This window comes from Peromyscus leucopus, chromosome 2, assembly GCF_004664715.2.
Source record: "Peromyscus leucopus breed LL Stock chromosome 2, UCI_PerLeu_2.1, whole genome shotgun sequence".
In the NCBI taxonomy this organism is placed as follows: Eukaryota; Metazoa; Chordata; class Mammalia; order Rodentia; family Cricetidae; genus Peromyscus; species Peromyscus leucopus.
In genome coordinates this window covers 15,498,741-15,523,142 of record NC_051064.1, presented here as the reverse complement: position 1 = coordinate 15,523,142, position 24,402 = coordinate 15,498,741, and positions in this window count along the sequence as shown.

Sequence of the window (24,402 nt, the reverse complement as noted above, 5' to 3'; positions counted from 1 at the left end):
AATAGCATTAGGTCTCTCTTAACTGCATTCTTCCAGAAGGCAGATAGATGGCTGCCTTTTCCTGGTGTGGGAGTCCAACTGTCACGGGAGACTCTGACACTGTGGCTGCAGCCTGCTTTAGTTCAGAGCTAAGAACCACACATTCTCCAAGGCTAGCTGTGTTTTCAGCAATACTGTGCTTCCAGAAACACTGTTCACAGTAGCTATTGGGACAATTATTTTATCTGAGTTACTACCTCTAGTTGGAGCAATGGTTCTCAACCTTCCTAATGCTGCGACCCTTTAATACAGTTCCCCAGGTTGTGGTGATCCTCTGCCTAAAGTTACTTTCATTGCTACTTTATAACTGTAATTTTGTTACTGTTATGAATCGTAATGTAAATATCTGTGTTTTCTGATGGTCTTAGGCCACCCCTGTGAAAAGGTCATTTGACTTCCTAAGTGATCAAGACTCACAGGTTGAAAATGATTGAGTTAGATGATGGGTGAACAGAAGAAAATATGCTCATTGCCCTGATTTTCATTGTGCATGGCAGAAATGGAAGTGAAAGAGAACACAAAAGAAAAGATGAGAATAGGAAATAATACCGTGTTGTACTTTTTCACATAAACTTAAAATTCTGATTTGGTATTTTAACAGTAAGCAAAAGTAAAATACATATAAGATATATACTATATATGCAAACATATATATATAATACACAAACATACACACATACACACACACACACACACACACACACACACACATATATATATATATATATATATATATATATATATATATATATATATATTGAGAGAGAGAGAGAGAGAGAGAGATTTTTAAACAGGAAGAATTAGTCTTTGGACTCATACTTCTGTCTACCCTGACTGCTTGTTACTCATAAATTTGAGAGAGAAAAAAAAACAGATAGACAGACAGAAAGAAAGACAGACAGACACAGAGACAGAGAGAGTTGTTCTAGGAGAGGGCCCTGCTGTGGATATCGCTGTGTATAAATAAACACTGATTGGCCAGTAGCCAGACAGGAAGTATAGGCCGGACCAACAGAGAGGAGAATTGAGGAAACAGGAAGGAGAGGGGGAGACTGCCTGGAGCCGCTTCCAGGACAAGGAAGATGTAAGGTACCAGTAAGCCACGAGACATATGGCAAAGTATAGATTAATAAAAATGGGATAAATATAAGAGTAAGAGCTAGACAATGATAGGCCTGAGCTAATGGCCAAGCAGTTTAAATAATGAAAGAGTCTGTGTGTTTATTTTATAAGTGGGCTCCGGCGCTGGCAGGACTTGGCAGGAGCTGGAGAGAAATTGTCCAGCTACAGGGTCCTTCTACACTGTCAGGGAAAAGTACTGAGATGTGGCTTCTTTCTGGACCACAGCCTAAAACACACCTATACTGGGCTATACACAGGATTTCTGGATGTCTGTAGATGCTCTGGGAGGGATTTGCTAGTTGATAGCCTGATTTGATCCCTAGCTAAAGTGTGCTATGGAGTCTGCCCCAGCTGGAACTCATTTGGACCAGTCCTGGTTATTTGCATAGGAACTGTGGTCAGCATGGGCTGAAGGCCACACTCCCTAGACCAGATGCCAGAGTCCCTTTGGCCATCTCATCCTGATTCACACCATGGAGATGCATGTTTGGGAAGAGAAGACACCATATTGTGTCTAGCTGTTTAAAAGTATTCTTCATTTTCCACACAAGAAAAAGTCAAATATCTTTCTGTTAGGATCTCAAGGACAAAGTCTTAGGACATTCTCTGACCATGATTCTGTTTACTGTATCAGCAGTTCACTGCGATTACCTGATACTATTGTTTAGGAATATGAACTTAGTTTACATCACTCAAAGGCCCACCTGGTGCCTTTTCTTAGCAGAACTATTGTTATAGTCCTCAAGCTTTCCATAAAGGCTTGTTATTTGAATACCAGTAATCAGAACCTTCCCTCTGTTGACCTGATTTTTGTAAGCAGGATGGCCCTTGAACTTAGTTTTCCTAAGGCATGCCCTTGCTTCATGTTTATGCTGAGTTCTGTGAGAACATAAGCCGTATAGAAGGTTGAAATACAAAAGGAATAACAGTGATACAGTTAGAACATTCTGAGAAAGGCATCAGCTGAAGCCACAGTATAGATGCATTCAAAAATATAAAAGCCAAGTTAGTGAAAAACTCACATTGCCTTTTGTGGTAAGGAAAGAAGGTGCTGCTGAAGGGCAGGGTGCCCCTGCCCCAGGATGGTAGCTAACATTTATCTCTCCTCATTAAAACTCTTAAGTCGGTGCTTGGTGATTGGCAAGGATGAAAGTGCACGAGAAAACACTCTTCTTCTTCCTTACCCCAAAGCAAAGGCAGCCGTCGTTTCAAATTGGTACATTAATGACACTGGAAATATTGAATGGTGGCAGAGAGTAAATGGCTTAACAGAGAAAAAAAGCATCATATGAGCTTTCCTTGGAAAATTTATTTTTCATTATCAGGCATGTTCAAGGTGTGTATGTGTGTGTGTGCGGTGTGTGTGTGTACAGCCATAAATAATTTGAATACAAATTACTTTAGGTAAATGGCCTTTATTGAACAAATTAGACATTAGTGTTCCAGCATAATTGTGGGAAACAAGCGACTGTAATCACTATGACAATAGGACTTAATTGGCTGAGTTACAGACAGAATAATACAAAACAGACAGAGGCCTGAGCTTCACAGCCGGTTCTCCTGTTTTGTCAGGGTAACAGATTGGGTATTTAGGAAGAGACTTTCCTTATCCCAGCATTCAGGCATCATCATTTCATTGGTGATATAAGGGTAGATTACTGTTACTTAAGATTTCACCCAAATTATCACTATTGTTAGAGAAGAACTCGTTCCCCCTCACCAACATTTTCCTTATTTTCTGAATTGTTACTTTGGAGAATTTAATGAACTTAACAAACCCTTCTCTGAATGAGGTTCCTGTAAAAATTGGCCTTCCCCAAGAGCAGTCCAGCATGAATATCAAAATTAAGTATTTGATAAATTCAGCCTCAAACAGCTCACTTCTGTCCTTGGGATACAAGAATAAAGTGATGACACAATCCAGCATAAACTCACAACAGCAAGAGGGAAGGGATGCGTAAACTGGCCAGAAGGGTTTTGACATAATCTAATTTCTATGTTTGATTCCCTCAAAGTTGAAAATTAGATCATTTTTGCTGTATATAATAACTGCATATCTTTTCAAATTCACCTTTTGAATTCTCATTTCAATTCTTACTAGTGATTTTAAATTAACATGTATTTGTGCATATTTACATGGTACAGCATGGAATTTTGATTCATGTGTATATCAAGTAGTAGTCAACTCAGGGTTATTAGCATATATAATCCTAAACTTGCTTTTGGTATTCTCTCCACGATGAACATACTAAAATTAATATAGAAGTATAAGCTTAACTTGCAACCCACAGTGGGTCATCTGATGGCTTTTCTTAGAAAGCCATAGACTCTTCTAACTCTTTTAAGTTTCTTGAGATACGAAATGCATTGTTCCATAAACACCAGAACATATTTCTCCTACCTAGCAACACATAATGCTTTACCTATTGTCTGGACTTTCTCTTGGTATTTTCTCCTCCACATAAAGACCTCTAAAAGTCTCAGCTCTGCTGCCTGACAGTAGATACAATGTGAGCAGCTATCTCAGGCTCTATCACAATGACCTCCCTGCCATGAGGGACAGTACCTTCATAGAGCTCTTCAACCTAGGCTGGCCTGAAATTTGCTAGGTAGCTGAGAATCATCTTGAACTCAATATTCTCCTGCCTTCATCTGTTAAGTGCTGGTATTATAGGTGTGGGGCACTATGCTTGGCTTTCTTTTCAATTTATATTGCTCCATTTTTTAAATTTATGAATAAGACCTCTACAAATACTTCCACTTAAAAAGGAGATTGTATAAAGTACATAAACTATAAATAATTGAATATTTATATTACAATTCACATATATCATCAGAGAATTAATGGGAATTTTCAGATGTGAAATGTCATTATTTAGAAAAATTTAATGAAAAATAATTGAAAGAACACACAGGAAGATTTTTTCTATGGTAATAGCCACTACTAGACAGTCTACTTTAGAAATGTGAAGACCTTCTAAGACTTGACACCTTGCCATTTTTCCTGTAAGTATTGCTAATGACCCTTCTAGTTTCCTCTATCCCTGCAGACATCCCTTTCTAGAACTTTCTCTAATTCTGAGGGTATCTTCTTAAAAATACTGTTGAATCACATTCCTACATGAGATTTATTGAAAGGCGAGTAGCTGTAGTGTGACTGGCCAAAATCTACAGCCTGATCCACAGAGCTCCATGTTCTGGATGGATTTTGTCAACATGGCAAAAACTAGACATATCTGGGGAGATAGAATCTTAACAGAGTAAATGTCTCTATTAGATTGGACTATAAGCAAGATAATGGGGATATTGTCTTGATTAATGATTTAGGTGGGAGGGTCCACTCACTCTTGATGATGCTGAGCTGGGTCCTGGGTTGTATAAGAAAGCTGAGCAAGCTACTAGAACAAGTCAGTAAGCATCATTTTTCCATGGCCTCTATATCAGTTTCTGCCTCAAGGTTTTTGCATTGAATTTCTGCCCTGACTTCTCTCAGTGATGCACTGTGACCTGAAACGTGTAGGACTGATAAAAAATCCCTTTCTTCTTCAAGTTGTCTTTGTTCATGGTGTTCTAACACAGCATTGGAAGCCCTACCTGAGAGTCTCTATGTGGTTGGAAACAAACTTAATTCTCAGGCCTCATCTCAACACCATCAACTTCCTCTTGTTACTGAAGCTTTTTCTGAATTACTTTTCTTTACCAGACTGTCTAGACTTCCTCATCTCATTGTCTTTGCAAATGCTTCTTCCACTATTGAATCACCAGCCCTTCCCCTCTATCTGCCTGTTCACCATTAGATCAGTTCCCCAGATGGGCTCTGACGTTCCCTTGACATTTCTTAAGATCTTTTTACCAAGCTCGATTATAATTATTCAGTCTTCCTGTTATATAACGTGATTTCCTAGGGCAGAGATTGGAGCTTGTCCATTGTCATGAATAACTCATCAGATGTCAGCAGTGGCAGGACCGACCACTAGCCAAGTGCATAGGTACTGGAGCCTAAGCGCCAGGGTTCCTGGCCCAGTGCAAGTTAACTAACTTCTCTGTGCTTCAGTGAGTTAGTAAAGAGCTCAGAGCATGTCTGACACTTAAATGAGCGTTAGTTGTCATTCTAGAATTATCATTACCAGTGACTGACTTGTGGTTCTTGATTCAGGAGACATTACTGCAAATATCAGTGGACTATCAAATATCAAATGTTGTGATTTATCATGGATGAAATATGGCTCAGAAGGAGAGAGACAGAGAGACAGAGATAGAGACAGAGACAGAGAATAATTGAGAGATTATCTAGTGAGACATGAGTCGTTAGGTTCAATGTCCAGAAAGGAAAAAAAGAAAGAAAGAAACCCAATAATTTTCAATTATTCCATTTTTATTATCTCTTTCCTCACCCTTTGTTGTTAATAATTGTCCCATTTGCTCAGTAAGCATCTGTTTTCTATTCTGATAGAACTGAGAACTATGTTGAAAATATCCACTTCATTTTGTAAAGGGCTTTGAAAGAAATGCACTTGTCATAAAAAATGATAAAGTCAGGCCAAGGCTCAATCTCTCGAGTGCTCATGATAACAGCCTCCAGTTAAAGTTAAAGTGGGAACTCTCTGGGGTCTTCCCCAAAAGGAAGAAAATGATTGGAACTTCTCTTATTTTTTTCATTTCCAATTCGTGTAAGCTTTTAAACTTTCAGCATCTCACCAACTATACAATCAAGATCAAAAGCAACTTGTTATAGAGAGAAAATGAAGTAAACTATGAAACTAGTTATTTCATAAAACTGTATCTGAAAGGCAGTCCTCACAAAGGAACTGACCAAGGGAATGGATTCAAAAATGGATCATGCAGAAACTGCCATGAAATTAACATTTGTTCAAAAACAAATCAAAGACAGCATCAAGTGTTCTTGTATGCCACACTGCACCTTGTCACCTTTTCCCAAAGCAAATCTGTTTCCATTCTCTTCCATAACAATGTCTTCACTTTTTGTATGCTTTCTCTTCCTCTTCTACCATTTTTACAGGGAGGTGGGTCCTGGGAACATCAAGGAAGAATGATCTATGTTCTCTGTAGGCTGTGAGGATGTTGAGGCCTTTCTGTGCCATGAGAACACAGGGCAAGTGCATCGACCTCCATGTGTCTCTTTTGGTTCATCTCTTCTGGTTCCATTACATTTGTTTTTCTCCTTTATTCCTTTGCTGTTGCATCTTATATCTACAATGACAGTAATATAGGCCCTCGGTTATTTCTTTTGATTACTGGTTGTCTTGGGGGTTCTATTGCTCTAATAAAACACCATAATCAAAGAAACTTGAGGAGGAAAGGGTTTATTTTATCATATACTTATCAAATCACACTCCATAACTGAGGGAAGTAAGGGAAGAAACTGAAGGCAGGAACCTGGAGGCAGGCACTGATGCAGAGCCTGTACTGTTTACTGGCTTGTTTCTGTAGTTTGCTCAACCTGCTCTCTTATAGAACCTAGGATCACCAGCCCAGGGATGGCAGCACACACAGTTGTCTGAACCATCCCACCTCAATCATTAGTCAAAACAATACCTTGCAGAGTTACCACCAGCCAATCTAATGGAAGTATTTCCTCAATTAAGATTCCTTCTTCCCAGACATGTCTAGGTTTGTGCCAAGTTGGCAAAATCCAACCAGCACAGTGGTTACCAAGGTTTAGCATAGCATAGGCTGGCCCTAGACTCAGGTAAAGTAGCTGGTGATAGGTAGAGTTTGGGTGTAGACACGGAGTATCCCACTGGATATGCTGCATTTAAGCTAAACAGAACCTCTTGTGTTTAACAGGGGCTATGTTTATAGCTGCGCACCCAGAGACAAAGGGCAGTGCAGTCTGGCCTTTCAAATATAGTTCAGTGACTTCAGATTAGTTAATCCACTCTCTGAGTCTATATCTGTTTTTCAGAGATTTTATATTTTATATAAAGATCTTGTAAAAGTCAAATGAATTAAACTCTAATGCAGCCCATTGTACATAGTTGGTGTTCAAAACTTATTTTGGGAGAGGAGAGAGGAAGAGGAAACTGTCTTCAAAAAAGCTAATGTTTGTTGAGACTTTAGGGGCAGAATGAGAGTCCCTAAAGTTGTTACTGTGTTTGAAACCTAAAAGATGGTGAAACCAGGACTCTTCGGTTCTTCTGTTTTCTTAGTTTTATTATTTGATCCAAGTGTAAATGGGAAGGATCAAAAGTGTCACTTTGGATAATAATCCTGATTTTGTGCAAGTAGTTCCCAGTGTCTAGGGAGTGAACTAACCTCTACTGGTAAAGTGAATCCCTCAGAAAAGGATGTCACCCAAAGATGTTTGTATGTCAATAAATTCTAACCTGAAGACAGAGAAAGCTGAGGGCTCCAGAGCCAAAGTCCACATATACAGAAAACTGAGACATGCTTAGAGAGTTCTCTCCTTTGGGGAGAGTGAAGAAGAGGCCCTAGAGAATATGCTGGCACTTCATGCAACTGGCACAGATGTAAATACCAGTGGGAAGCCCAACAATATAGCACTTCTCATTTAGCAGTATTCTGTGTGTTGATACTCCAAGAAAAGTGCTCAGAAAGTTGAGGAAACATGGACCAGTAACACATGAGCACCTGTGTTCTCACCCTTAGTAAAACCTATATGCCAGTGAGGGGACAATGGTACACAGATAAGAAAAATAATTACAACATAAGAAGTGTGTGGGTGGAATAATTTTCCATGTGTAGACAGATGCTCTCTGTGCTTCACTCCACACTTCCTGAGGTTCCCACTGAAGTTGCCTTGATGTTGGGACTGGGAGTTTCCACATCTCCTGTTGGTTTCTTCTCTCAGAGAGTTTGCCTCCCTGAAATCTGCTCCAATTCAGACAGAGGGGAGCTAGGGTTCCAGAGAGTGATCCTCAGTCAAAGAGGGACACAGCCTTCCACAGTTTAGATAAAGAATTTCGGTATAAATTCTGCATGACTTCTTAGAGAATCCCCAGCAAGAAGAAACACTGGCACAGAGGCCATGTCTGGCTTGCTGTTTCTTGTGCTCAGGCTCTGCTCACTTACTATTACATCATGGAATCACTTCTCACTTTATCTAGACCCCATTGTAGGCTTTGATTTTGACCTTTGAAAGAAAACAAAATCCTGGGCAAGGGCAACAGCATGTGAAGGATGGAAAGGTGCCTGTGGGAGGTTCTGTGTGTGTAGCCCCTGAAGAACCGGAAGGGGTAAGTGAGAAATGAAAAGCAGCTCATAGGTTTGGAGAGCAGATCAGAAAGAACGTAGCTGCAAGGGCGATGGAGAGGGCAGCATGAAGGGAAACTTATTGAGATGTTGAAAGCAGGGCTGAGTCATCTTGCTACCATTCCGCTAGAGGATGTGATCAAAGATTGGACAGATAAGCATCGTGGATTTATTTTATTTTTATTTTTACCAAATAGCCTCATGATTATTCTAACCCAGAGTCATTACTGCTGCAGATGGATGCTTATGAATATTAGGGAGGAAACCTCTGTTTCTTGCCAGAGGACTTTTGCTGACTTGCCCAGTGATCCTGCTATGAAATGATACCTTACCTACTGTTCTACCGCTGTCAAGAGACACATGACTAAGGCAGCTCTTACAAAAGAAAACATTTAACTCGGGGATGGCTTACAGTTTTAGAGGGTTAGTCCATGATCATCATGGTAGGAAGCAGACAGGCATGGCAGTGGAGAGAGAGAGAGAGAGAGAGAGAGAGAGAGAGAGAGAGAGAGAGAGAGAGAGAGAGAGAGAGAGAGAGACTGGGCCTGGGCCTGGGCCTGGGCCTGGTGTGGGCTTTTGAAACATCAAAACCTACCCCCAGTGACACACCTCTTCTAACAAGGTCACACTTCCTAGTCCTTCCCACACAGTATACTACTAATTGAGGACAAAGTATTCAAAATTATGAGCCTATGGGTGCCATTCTCATTCAACCTTTTTCTCAGGATTAGATTTGAATCTCAATTCTACCAGCTGTGGGATGCACCCACGTCTATGCATAGATGGCCTCAAACAGGCCGGGCAAATTCTCTTCACTCTTCTTCATCATCTAGAAGAAATAATGACCGGATGCATTAGATAGGATTCTTTGGAGGAATGGAAACAACAGAATGTCTGAAGATGTTGCAAAAAGGGATTTATTGGGGCTCACACGGCAGGGCCCTGGGAATTCAACAGAATGGCTGTTTACATACATCCTGGAGTGGACAGTGGACTTCGTTTCCAGGCAGGAAGCAGGCTGCCTCCTCAGGCCCAAACCCATGCTGAAAGGCTGGCAGCGCCTTGGACAGTGCACAGTGAAATGTCTAAGGAACTGGAAACCAACATCAGCAGTGCTAGACATGAACACCCAGAAAGAAAAGGGCTTGCCTGCAACGACATGCTGACTTCCTTTTTCGGTGAGGATGTTGCCCAAGTTCAGAGTGGATCTTTTCCCCATCTGTGTTTCATATCATTGCACTCTAGAAAAGACTCTGCAAACAGTTTTTTCCAACCATCTTAGACATCTCAGTGCAGTCAAATTGGCAACCAACGCTAACCATCCCATTCCATCATAGAGCCATCAGAGTTGCTATTTAAGTAAACATGTGCACCACATACTTAACTTACTGTTTGATCCTCAGTAATAGCTCAATGGATGGCAATTTTAAGCAACACAAACAGCATACTTAATTTAAAAATTCCTTAGCTCTAGCCAAACAGATAAATCTGAGTGTCTTCATAAAGTTACAGGGTTCCGAACACATGCAAGTGAATCTTTGGAACTGCCAAAGGATGGAAGGAACTGGGCATTTCGTGTAGCAGTCTCATTTACTGATTTCTTGAATCCAGACTTTGGCTCCAATATGCAGACTTGAGTAGAGCTGTTCAGCGTTCTGATGGGGAGAAACACTCAAACTTGGCACAGTTCTCCACACTCAAGTCCTGCCATTGTTTGGGTGTAGTAGAAGCTCCCTGGTGCTGTGTAGTCTGGTCAGGCTGTGTGCACTTCCAGGCTGTCCTTGTGTATTCTCAGAAGTTCTTTCTGAAGAGTGAGATTCTCCCTGAACCTGAATAAACAACTGAGACAATAACCTTCCAGGGTTGTAATTTTCCAACTTGCAAGTGTAGTCTCCAGTTTCTATTGTTTGTGCACTGAGCATTTGGTATTTTTATGATTAGGAGGCATTTAGTGGGGTTAACAGAGCTTCTTGAAATGGAAATTACCCAAATGAGAAATAGAAGTGAAATGACAAGGGCAATCAATTCTGCTGTCTTAAGAGTTTCTTGTCTTAAAAAAAATCACCATTCATTTGTCACATTTTTGAGTCATCATGTAAGCAAGCATGCTGATGGAGGAAGTGACTGCTGGAAAGACTCTATTTCCATGAGTCATATATAAAGAAATCTTGTAACATTATTAGAAAATATTCACCAACTGGTGCCCTTTCCGAAAAAATGATAGCCATAATATGTGGTTTTTGAATAAGACAGAGCGGTAAAAATGAGCATTCAAATATTAGTAATTAATCCTATGCTTCCATATGGAACTTACAGTTTGTTTCCATTGTGTACATTCTAAAGCATTTGATTTCACATCATACAGAGACTTTATCCTTATCTCTTAGGTTAGCTTAACAGTATTTACCTATCCTGACCTAAAGGTAATGAGGTAAATATAACTTGGGTTTGTTCAAAACTTCAAACTATTAGGTCCAGGTCCAGTCTCTTAGACTTCATTTCTGTTAAGAACAATGTAAGTTGCAATACAGTCAATAACGGCTATTTAATGGCAGATTGATGAAGCCTAGTCTTTTGCAGAGTCAAATCATTTACTGAGCTATAGTCCATTATTGAAACTATATCATGAAATGCTGAACCACAAACCCAATCAGGCTTTTGTACAACTTCTACCTTCACCTTTACTTTCTTGTTTCCATATATAGTACACGTCTACTATGCAGACAGCAAATGGCTTTTGTTCTCTAAATATGGCTTTTGCACAAAGGCATTAGAAACAATGTGTGCCTATATATCCCGAGTCCTACACTAAGCCAAGCTCTCAAATGTATAATAGTATACAAGTTAATTAGGCATATACTATCTTTTAGCATCTGCATTAACTCCTTCACCTCCAGGAGCCTGCTTCTTTATTGGCTAGCAAAACTCTGGGCTTGTTTTATTTGGTCTGCAGTGACTTCATTATCTAACACACAAGTGCAGTAACACATAAGCTGTTTCCCATGGCATGGATTTTGTCCTAATTTCTTTACAGTGTCTGTTACAGAATGGCCACTAAGTCAATGTTCACTGAAGTGAAAAGAGAATAATCTCTGTCCAAGTCCAGGGGGGTAGAGTGTGTTGCTCAGCAGCCCATTGTGGTATATGTCCCAGTTACAAATGATATAGAAGAGGTTAGGGCTCTTCTCCGAAGCAGCCAAACTGAAGTAGTATATAGTATAATATATATATATATATATATATATATATATATATATATATATATATGTATGTATGTATGCAGTAAACTGAAGAGAATGTCTTTCTAGATAGAAATGTTTTTGTTTTAGTCAGTGTTATTACTAACTCCTGAATACCCCATTCTTCTCTATTTTTCCACCAATTTCCCCTGATCCTCCTTCCTATTTGACAAATCGACTTCATTTCTCATTCTCATGGCCAGTCACACTGGCCTTCACTCGTACTGCCTCATAGGTGGACCACTAAAGTACGTTCTTCATATAATGTTAATACGTCTCCAACATCAATCTCTCTAATACTGTGCAATACTTGGGAAAACGATGAGATACATTCCATTTTGATGCTGTAACTTTGATGACTCTGCATCATCACCTGTAGAAGAATCTTTTTCTGATGTCAGCTCTTTCTTGCTTACACTGGCAGCCTGCTTTTTCTACAGTTATGTACAATTTCACACTCTTGTCTGTACTAAATAAACTAGTTGACAGTTGTTTACCTGAATTGACTATTCAATGGGGATAAACACCCTTTTTTTGGCTCACTATCCTTCAGTTACAAAAGGAATATAAAAACAAGTGTTCTTCCCATTTCTGGAGACAAGTTACGTGGGGTCACAAAAGCTCTCAGGGAGCTGCCGAATGAAGCAACAGGGACCATACAGATTCCTTGTCACTAGAGTTCAGGATCACTGGGGAACCTAACTAAATGTTAGTATACTAGCATTTATTTGCCTTCTAATGAAAAAGCTTTAAATTTATTCATGTTCCTTTCTCCAAAACAGCATGGTATCGTATACCATTTGTAGCTGAGCATATGTATGGTATTCTTTGACTGTAGAGAAGTGAATCTATGCATAGTCAGTGGTGTTTTTATTGAGGGTATCATAATATTTTGTTTTCCCAATATCAAAAAGGAAGGTAGCCACAGACTCTACTATGCTTTAACTGATATCCCAGAACATCACTGATGGATAAAATGGACCTGTGGTGCCTGCTTAACCTCAAGACTTGCTAATATTTTGATCTAAGTATTTATGACTTTAGCACACATACCCAGTATGCCTATCATTTACAGTCTTTGCAAGTGGATATTGATTAATTGATTACATGCTTAAAGTATTTATTAATGCGGCATACAGGAACAGAAGAAATACCAAGGTTTTGAGTTATACATTCACACGAAGTTAGAGAAAAACCATCAACCTCATAAGATACAGGAATCATCAAACTTACAAATGAAATATTCCATATCAAAACACCCAACATAAAAGTTATAGATACCATTAGGACCTTAATCCAGCTGAACTGAAGCAAAAGAACGATTTACTCAGAAAACAACTGAATTTCAAAAACTTTGCACCAAAAAGAGAATAAGCACATAATTTTCTGAAATCAATTGCCACTCTAAATTCTAAAATTATAATAACTGGATATTTTTTCAGTTGTGTATTGTGTGTTTATAACCTAGTAGGTGCTGAAAAGCTGGTATTTACTTATAAAAAGACTTGCTAAGGCAATCCATTTAAGTGGTCAAGAAAATCAGGCTTGGTTCTTTTACTGACTATATTATTATATGGTATCAAGAACTATTGTGTTGCTTTGATTAATTATAAGTATTTTTTCTTTTTGATAAACTGGCTTTAGGGCAAATATGTAAGAAAATATAACTTAGAATTGAGTTCAATTTAGATCACTGATGAATTGTTACATAGCTTTGAAATGATCCCCAACACTTGATTGATGTTTTGAAGTATGTCGCTTCCTCTCTGTCTTCAGAGCGCAATGAGACAGCTTAGAGGGCACTTGCCTTACTCTTGGCAATTTGATTCAGAACCTGGTCAAAGTTCCATATATGAGAAACTGACTTCAGCAACTAGACATATATAAATATACACATACACATATCCATGGGTTTGCTAGTCACTGTGAAAGCCTTGAGAGTAGCAACATCATGTCCTAAAGCCTTTCCTAGCAATGTTACCATCTACCATTGAGAGACCTGTTTAGATGTCTATTGTGGTATCCAAGCCAGCTTCTCCTAATAGCTGTGCATTTTAAAGGTGCATTTTAAAGTACATTTCAAACTTCAGGTAGATTCTCTTTTCTACAGAGGTTTGCTTCTATTCTGTTTGAGCATTAAAATTCAGCAATCCAGGGACTCATTGTATGGCTAATGTTTCTTGTCTATTGGGTATATTCCCAGGGATAGTTTTTAACATTATTCTTTTCTTCTTTAAAAACTGTGATCCTAAATTTGGAGTCAGAGGCAGAAGGATGATGATTCCAAGGCCAGACTGGGTTACATAGCAAGACCTTTCCTAAAAACAAGTAACCAACAATAGCAACAGTGAACAAAGCTAACACGCAAATTGAGAATATATTATATTCAATAAACATTCTCCTTATTAATCAAGAAGTCATGTGATTTATGATACATTGTAATCCTTTCCTTATTTCCATCTTTGGGACTTCAGGCTAGAGTGGCCAATAATGTTGATCTCTTAGGAAATTATGTCTAGAAATTATTCTCATGATGGGCTATAACATAGGACACCTTCTCCCTTGCCTTGTATGGCATCTTTTTAGGGTTCTTTTGCTATGAAGAGACACCACGACCATGGCTACTCTTATAAAGGAAAGCATTTAATTCTGACTGTCTTACAGTTCAGAGGTTCAGTCTATTATCATCACAGCAAGAAGCATGATGGTGTGCAGGCTAACGTGGTGCTGGAGAGGTAGCTAAGAGTTCTACATCTTTTTTTTTTTAAATTTTATTTATTTTATTTTACAATACCGTTCAGTTCTACATATCAGCCACGGGTTACCCTATTCTCCCCCCTCCCACCCCCTCCCCTTACCCCAGCCCACCCCCATTCCCACCTCCTCCAGTGCAAATCCTCCCCAGAGGACTGTGATCAACCTGGTAGACTCAGTCCAGGCAGGTCCAGTACCTTCCTCCCAGACTGAGCCAAGCGTCCCTGCATAAGCTCCAGGTTTCAAACAGCCAACTCATGCAACGAGCACAGGACTTGGTCCCACTGCCTAGTTGCCTCCCAAACTGATCAAGCCAATCAACTGTCATACCTATTCAGAGGGCCTGATCCAGCTGGGGGCCCCTCAGCCTTTGGTTCATAGTTCATGTGTTTCCATTCATTTGGCTATTTTTTTCAAAAATTGAGTAAAACCGAAATTTATTATAAGCCACAGTCATCCTAGGGACCTCAATGCTATATATATAGCCTCCATGGTTCTATGGGTTGTGGTCTGATTGTTCTTTATTTTATATCTAGAATCCACTTATGAGTGAGTACATACCATGACTGTCTTTCTGGGTTTGGGTTACCTCACTCAGGATGATTTTTTCTAGTTCCATCCATTTGCCTGCAAATTTCATGCTTTCATTGTACTTCTCTGCTGAGTAGTACTCCATTGTGTATATGTACCACATTTTTTTCATCCATTCTTCCGTTGACGGGCATCTAGGTTGTTTCCAGGTTCTGGCTATTACAAATAGTGCTGCTATGAACATAGCTGAGCATGTATCTTTATGGCATGAATCAGCATTCCTTGGGTATATGCCCAAGAGTGGGATGGCTGGGTCTTGAGGTAGTTCGATTCCTAATTTTCTGAGAAACCGCCATACTGATTTCCACAGTGGTTGTACAAGTTTACATTCCTACCAACAGTGGAGGAGTGTTCCCTTTGCTCCACATCCTCTCCAACATTGACTGTCATTGGTGTTTTGATCGTAGCCATTCTAACAGGTGTAAGGTGGTATCTCAGAGTCGTTTTGATTTGCATTTCTCTGATGATTAAGGATGTTGAGCATTTCTTTAAATGTCTTTCAGCCATTTGTAGTTCTTGTTTTGTGAATTCTCTGTTTAGCTCTTTAGCCCATTTTTTAATTGGACTGTTCAGTATTTTGATGTCTAGTTTCTTGAGTTTTTTATATACTGTGGAGATCAATCCTCTGTCAGATGTGGGGTTGGTGAAGATCTTTTCCCATTCTGTTGACTGTCTTTTTGTCTTATTGGCTGTGTCTTTTGCCCTGCAAAAGCTTCTCAGTTTTGAGAGTTCCCATTTATTTATTGTGCTCAGGGTCTGTGCTGTTGGTGTTTTATTTAGGAAATGGTCTCCGGTGCCAATGCGTTCAAGAGTGCTTCCTACTTTCTTTTCTATTATGTTTAGTGTAACTGGATTTATGTTCAGGTCTTTGATCCACTTGGACTTGAGTTTTGTGCATGGTGACAGATATGGATCTATTTGTAATTTTTTACATATTGACATCCAGTTATGCCAGCACCATTTGTTGAAGATACTTTCTTTTTTCCATTGTATAGTTTTGGCTCCTTTGTCAAAAACCAGGTGTTCATATGTGCATGGATTAATGTCAGGGTCTTCAATTCGATTCCATTGGTCCGTATGTTGGTTTTTATACCAGTACCAAGCTGTTTTTATTACTATAGCTCTATAGTAGAGTTTGAGGTCAGGGATGGTGATGCCTCCAAAGGTTGCTTTATCGTATAGGATTCTTTTAGGTATCCTGGGTCTTCTGTTTTTCCATATGAAGTTGAGTATTTTGTTTTCCAAGTCTGTGAAGAATTGTGTTGGGATTTTGATGGGGATTGCATTGAATATGTAGATTGCTTTTGGTAAGATTGCCATTTTTACTATGTTAATCCTACCTATCCATGAGCATGGGAGATCCTTCCATTTTCTGATATCTTCTCCCCTTGCCACAAAATAATCAAAACACTAAACACACAGAACAAAGAAAAAATATTAAGAGCCGCAAAGGAAAAAGACCAAGTAACATATAAAGGCAAACCCATCAGAATAACACCAGACTACTCAATAGAGACTATGAAAGCTAGAAGATCATGGACAAATCTTATGCAGACACTAAGAGACCACGGATGCCAACCCAGACTATTATACCCAACAAAACTCTCAATCACCATAGGCAGAGTAAACAAAATATTCCAGGATAAAACCAGAGTTCTACATCTTTATCTGCAGTCACCATAGGGAGATTGAAACACACTGGCCATACTTAAGCTTATAAGACCTCAAAGCTTATCCCCACAGTGACACCCTTCCTCCAACAAGGTTACACCACCGAATAGTGCCACTTTCTATGGGTCAAGCTAGGAAGGCCAGGCAAATACCATAACAGGTGCCTAATAACTCAGTTAAGAACTAGGCCAAAGTTCTAGCTGTTTAAAGTTGTTTATTTTTTCTAACTTTTTAAAACATAATTGTTTTTATTGATTCTTTGGGAATTTCATATCATGCCCCCAATCCCACTCATTTCCCAGCCCTGCCCTCCACTCCCAAAAATAAAATAAAAAACAAACAAACATATAAACAAACAGAAATATTTCACTTCTCTGTCTTTTCCCATCTCTCCATCACATATACTCCGACTAGTATGACCTGGTGGCAGCATGGTCCTCAGACATCAACATGGCCTCAGATGGCAGCCAAGATCATAGGCATTCATGGCCCTTAGTGGTATCACCAGCCACAGACATCAACACAGACCTGGGCTGCGGTAAGGCCATGGACCCACACATGGCTCTCAGCAGCCACAAAGGCCCCGAGATCACATGGCCCCAGATGACAGCTTAGGCCACCCATGTCAGCTTGTTCCTCAGTACCATCCATCTGCATTGCTGCTTCTCTCCACAGTGCGTAAAGCACTCTGCTTCTTCTTTCCCATTTCTCCACTACATACCTGTGCATAATGGCGGGCAGGGCGGGGGGGGGGAGGGGGCTGTGGCTCCCTTCCTGCCCACCCGGGGCTGCCTGTTCATTTTTCTCTTCATGGAGCTTCCCTTTAGGACGTTTCATCTCCATTTAGAACCTTGTCTTACCTCCTTGTAAACATCCTTCCTAAGAAGTTTCTATCAAAATGGAAGGTTTTAACCTCAGAGGAAATTGCTACACAGCAACACTACACGCCTCTGTTGCACTTCATAGAAACATCAATCTGGAACTGACAGGAAACTTTTCCCCTGCTGAATAGCTCTCATAGTGTCTGAGGGTGCCATATAGGCAACTAAGAAACAAAAGATATTAATGATCTTACCCCGTACTGTATGCTGTAATACCTACCTGCCAGGATAGATGTTCTCACTGCTGCAGTAGCTGTTAATGTTGTGAAACGGCACGTGAGAGGTCTGGGAAGGTTTGGACCAAGGTGCCCTGCATTGGGTGAGACGAGGGCGTGGGGGGCGTGGGGGGCGTGGGGGCATGGGGCGTGGGGGATGACAACATGGTCTCGTGGAAAGTTACTCACACCGCAGACACAACATCCATGTGGCAAGTTTTATTATTAAATGGAGAGAGGAGAGAGGGGAGAGAGAGAGAGAATGGAAGAGAAGGATGGAGACAGGGAGAAAGAGGGGGGAGGAAGAGAGGGATGGAGAGATGGAGAGAAGGAGAGAGAGAGACAGAGACAGAGATAGAGACAGAGACAGAAAGAGACAGAGAGAGGTGAGCACTACCTCTGGTGAGAGGTGAGAGAGAGAAAGTGGGGAAGGGTTCCTTTTCCTCTTAAGGGGGCTTCAACATAAGATGACATCAGGATGCTCAGTGGGTCTCCAAGGGGCAGGTCAGAATACTAACAATAGCCCTATGACTGTTATGTGGGAACCACCTACTTTCTGCTTGGATTTGAGATTAGTTCACAGGAGGGATTCCATACCTTATACTGTAAACCTGGTCAAAAGCCTATTGATGAGGATCATGAATTTTAAAGGGAAATTCCTACTGTCATTTTGAAAAATAGTCACATGGTCAAACTGCCTTCTAAATATTTGTGCTTGTATTCAAAGGGATTTGTGCTGCTCTCCATTGGTCAAAGAAGCTCCTTTTGCCAGTGGCAGTGGTTAATACAGACGTGTAACTAGACAAGATGCTGAGGATAAGCAACTGTGAGTTATTTAACTTTAAAGGAGTATCTATATCAAAGCTCCCTTATCCCCACCAAGGCTTGAAGAACAAAGTGGGAGATAGGACTGAAGAAATATAAGATCGGAAGGATGGGGAAGAGTGCTGTGTGATGCTGTCTTCAGGTCACGACATGGCCATTGTACACACGAACTCCCAGCAACTGTGATAAACTGAGTAAGAGCTGCACAACCCCAAGCCACCAATATTCCAGGGTGAGTGGGGGAGGGATTCATGATGTCTCACTCCTAGTGGAGGAACTATTTGTAGGTGATAGCTCATATGGGAGGGAACCCTCATTTTCTTTGGGAATGTGGCTGTTGGGAGGTCACACTCCAACGCATGACCTCACATCCATGCACAGAGACAGTCCTCACTAGACTCAGTGAAGTGTTTTTTTTTTTTTTAAACAGGATATTAAGTTAGGAAAGAGATGTGTTAGACGAGTCAAGGAGAATTGAATGGAGAGCAAAGGTAGATATTATAAAAACAGTACATGGTATAAGTGTGTGGAATTCTCAATGAATAAGGTAAAACTATTTTATTTAAAAATCCCAATCAAGAATCTGTGGCTGATATGTAAAATTAAATTTAATAAATAAATTTAAAAAAATGAAAAAAAAATTCCAATCAGGTTCGGTGGTGATGGCGCACGCCTTTAATCCCAGGACTAGGGAGGCAGAGGCAGGCAGATCTCTGTGAGTTCGAGGCCAGCCTGGTCCACAGAGCAAGATCCAGGACAGATACCAAAACTACACAGAGAAACCCTGCCTTAAAAAACAAACAAACAAACAAAATTACTAATCAGATTAATAAGTATTAGGGTTAATCTAAAATTAGACCAGAGTAAATACCAGGATGACTTTATAAATGATGGCCAGATATAGCCATGAAGACAAATGTGGGGGTTAACATTTAGGATAAACAACCTATTCTTTATCATGCTTTCCTGGAATGTGATTGAAGGTCTGCAGTAGAAGTAACATATGATAGTTTCAACTCAAATCCGGATTTTCTTGAAGGCAAAAGAAAAATCAGCATGCAAAGATAAGACGCATGTAAAGAACTCCACGCATTGAATGTTTCAAGCAGAAAGATTAAACTATTGTACAGTAGCTGAAACAATACAGTGCTATAACTTATGCTAAATTGTAGTAAATTGCTTGAGTAATTCTGAGACTACACAACCTACTGTTTTAAATCTCAGTTTCAAAGCATCTGAATGGTTGAAACAATGATGTATTAATATGTGCTAATTAAGCAAATCAAGAAAAATGGAGCAGTCTAAAATTTTATTTAATGTCACTATTCAATGTATGTTTCCATTAAATTTCCATTTAAATGAATTTAATATCCTAGCTGTTGATGGCTAGCAAAAGAGTAACATTCTGCTATCAGCAGTGGACAAAATCTTGGTATTCCTGACTTATAGAATGGGTGTGAATCACTACTAGCAAACAATTACAAAGGAAAACAAGCATGTGATGTTTTCTTCAGTGAGTGAAGAAATACACTGTTATAAAAAATAATAAATCACCTATTTCAAAATTCAAATGTGTAAGCCAACAAAATTATTACTTACTAAACTGAGCAAGTTTCATGGGCTTTTGAAAATTGGTGTTATTTTGGCAAGAGAACATTGAAGTGCATACTTTGACAATATGCTGGCAGTAAGTAAAGTATGGTATAATCTTTTTGGAAATTATCTTGATAATATTCCTGAGAGATATGGCAAATGCATATGTATGCATATAAATCCACAATTTCACCTCCAGGAATTCATCCTAAGGATCTTTTAGGATTTTCATAAATTTGATAACCAGGAGCCATTAAAATCTCTAGCAATAGGACTTGAAGAGATAACAGTAAATATATACAAAACACAAATTCCAGTAGATGCATAAAGGCAAGATTAAACAAACCAAGTGTGGCAAATAACAGGGCATGAGTTTATTGGTAACAGTGCAGCCAGGTGCCTAAGTGTGAGCTTTGGAGATTCAAGTGGAGTAGGGAAGTGTTATGGTTGGAACATAAAATATCCCTAATGGGCTCAGGTGTCCTCAACTGATGGTGATATTTTGGGAGGTTCAGAGATTGTAAGAGGGGCATGACTAGAGGAAAGAGATTACTGTGGTGTTCAGAGGCTGTACCTGGTCCCCTGTCCTGAGCTAGGTATCTACTTCCTGTCCATCATGAGGTGAACAGCCTCCTCATTCACATGGTCCTGTCTCTATGGGTTCAGACTCACCTACAATCAACAGAAGCAAGGACTATATACTGCAACTTCTAAACCACTGTCTTTCATCCTGAGGCTATTGCCATCCATATTTTGTCATAGCAACAAGAAATCCTGACTAATATAAACAACTCCCTTTCCTACACCCGAGCACACTGCAACAAGGACTTGGGATTTTGTTTTTTAAAGTATTGTAGCAAATTGGAGGTATATAATGGGTTTATTCCATCAAACCAGAATTTCCTTTGAAACTTGATGACACACAATAAGATTATTATAAACAAATTCTTATGTTCAAAGAATAGACTGTGATAGGAAGCAGATACAATTTCTGGAGACTAAAAATAATCCATGAACTATGTAACAACGTAAGAGTCATAACGAGCATCTGCATTTGAAACCTGAGACAGCGTTAGGATTCTGCAGAAACCACAGCCAGGCAGTAAATATTTACAACTGGCCGACTCTTCTCCAGGTCTGTGTCAAGTACTGAGGTACAGAGTCAGTAGTAGCTTATGGTCGGATTCCACATGGTAATGTGAGTTAGAAAGTGCTTGGCAAGTGAGTTTATCAAATCCAGGCTGATTGCCCCCGTGCTGATGATCCTACTCTTCCTGGAGTCACTCCCATGTGCAGTGCCAGCAACTGTCATCAGTTCTCTTTGCACAAGCAGAGAAATCTAGTACCTTGTAACAAACCGCCTCAAACTGCATAGTATGTCAAGAGAAGCATCAATTACAAATGTACAATTTTAAGTTCTTCTAAGGGAAAATCAGTATATTTAAGTACCGAGAGTAGAGAGCTGTTTTAAAGAAGAGGTTGTTGTATGTGATTGGAAAGTACATAATGGTTCTATTGCACTGAAGACAAAGTTTCTGATTGCTTTGTAGAGTCACAGACTCTACAGAACATTTCTCTTTTCAAATATCAAAGGTAGAGAGCTAAGAAAGAGTTAAGCATGCAAAAAAATTATATATCATTTTTATCTTTGAAACTTCATGGCAAATGTTCAAATAACACCTATTTTTAAGGGCAAGGTTTTTTTGGGGGGGGCAACAATTTTAATTAAGGTATAATGTTTTAAATATTTCAATTTCTCCAGTTTCATGCAATGAGGGAAAAATCTCGAAATAAAAAATAAATACAAACATCCATAAGATATTTCCTCCATATTTAAATTGCGTATCTTAAGTAGATATCTCCCTTCATTTAGATTGTAAAATTGTTTTGTTCTGAGAACAGGCAGAAGAAAAGGATGAACAACCACTTCTTCCCAGAACTCCCTTATTTAAAGACTGAATGAAGCAGTGGACTGTTGCCCCGAGTTTCGTTCCTTCAACCTGAAACTCATCATCTATATCTGTGCAATGATATTTGGTGCATGTATTTTTAGATAAGCTCATTAGTCTCCTTTTGGTATTAAACTAGGTCTCATTACAGCATCAACCTCACACTTAGATGACGGGAATGCATTCTCTTTGGTCTTTAACTCTCAATAACACAGTTCAGAGATCTTTCCACAAACTCAGATGGCACAAATTCTCATCACAGAAGAAAGAGCTTTAAAAACCAAAATTTGCCATATTTTGTGAAAGGGAGTATTGACTAATACATATGCCTGACACAACTCAAGAGCATCTTCAGATTCACTATGTATTTCTCCCTACAAACTGTACGTGGAGTAGGACTAAGGGAGTAATCTCCTCTTGGTCTACCTTGTATTAAGGAATACTACAGATAGTAACTGATAAACAGCTACAGAAGCTTATTTTCCTGACAGCACTGGAGACTAGGAAATTGAAGGGTCAGCATTTCTGAGACAGTTTTACTGTCATAACACAGAGGAAGCCACTAGGTGCATGAGGAAGAGGTCACCAAACTAACTTTTACAGCCCACCCACTGCCGAGGCTCTTACCTAACTACGCTCATGTTGTTTGTAGTGCAGTAAGGCATTTATTGACAGGACATGTTTTACAAAAGAGAAAATGTCTATCCATGACATGCCAGTTGGGTGAAGACGGGATACATTTCAAATGCCACCTACTCTGATGACCATCTTCTAATCCCTGACAATTCTGACACCCACTCCCCCCGTCACTGTCTACTCTACTAAGAAGGCCTTACACCAGTGCCATTCTCCTACCCATTCAGGTATTTCCCACTTTCCTACTGACCCAGCCCTCACCTTTTTCCTCCTACACATTCTCAGTGTACATTCTCCTACTTGTTCTCACAGCCATCACTCCCCACTCCTCTCCCCAGTCCACACCATTTATCCATGTTCCTACCGTGGCCACCATTATTACCACTCTTACACTTTCACCCATCGCCACCCATCACTACCTACTCTCCACACTCCCCCATTCTTCCACCCACTGCCCATCATCACAACTATCCATTCCTTTCCTGTTTTCACCATCCGTGTTCACTCTTCTGCTTTCTTCCTAATCACCATCATTTCTCATTCTTCTCTCTAGTACCAACCATCACTGTTAACTCTTGTACCCACTCTGCCATCATCATCATCACTCCTCATGCAGCTTCCTAAATCTCACCTTTTTGCCCACTCACCTCTCCACTCTCCACACTATAACTGTATTGCCCTCCCTCATCCCACCGCTGGATTTCATTGCCCACTCCCTAACATCAATCCCCACTCTTCCATTCTTTCGTCCACTCCTATCTCTGTGCACTCCTGTCTCTATTGCTGCCTATGCTCTTGCCCACTCACCTGTCCCCCCCTTCTATCCACTTCCGTACTCACCATCAGAGTACACTCTCTTACTGCAGAGGTTACTTATGCTATCAGTTAGATGTTATCTCACTAAAGCCATGTGTAGTGGGTAGCCAATCCAGCTTGGATCTGGAAGTTCCAACCCCCATTGAGACTCTGGCAACTGTCACGCCTACGAGGCAGGGCGAGGGGAGGTGCTGGAAACCCGAGAGCTGGATGGGCCAGCGCTCTCTCTGTGCGTTCTCTCTGTGCCTGGACCCTGGACGGTGGAGGTTGACCGAGCAGAGCTCCAGAGAACACCGCTGGATTGTGATACACCTTCCCCAGACCCCCGCAACCTATCGATTCCTTCATTTGTAAGTCATCCACTAAATAAATCTTCCTTTTAACTATGTGGAGTGGCCTTTATAATTTTCCCCAATAGCCATGACTTAAATCCAGGAAAAAATGGTTAACTTTTTCACATATTTAGATGTAATCCATATTTTTATATCTAACACACACCAATTACCCTCATTTATTATTCCCTTTTGAGAGCTTAAGTCTATTCTTTTGATCTTATAATTAGTAGCTCAGTGATTTTACTTAGCTTTGGGACAGATTCTTTTTCTCTCCTTCATTTAGACAGAGAGTGGGGCCTGGAACCTCAAAGGTAGCATTTTCATTTGTTGTATGTGATGGTATATTGTCAAATCAATAGGATCTGGATGTGTCTGTTGGAGAGTTTCAGACAGAAGGCAGACTGAGTCACTCTAAATATGGGTGACACCATTCCATAGACTGGGATCTTAGACTGAATGAAAATGAGAAAACATGCTGAGCACCAACATCCAGCTTTCCCTGC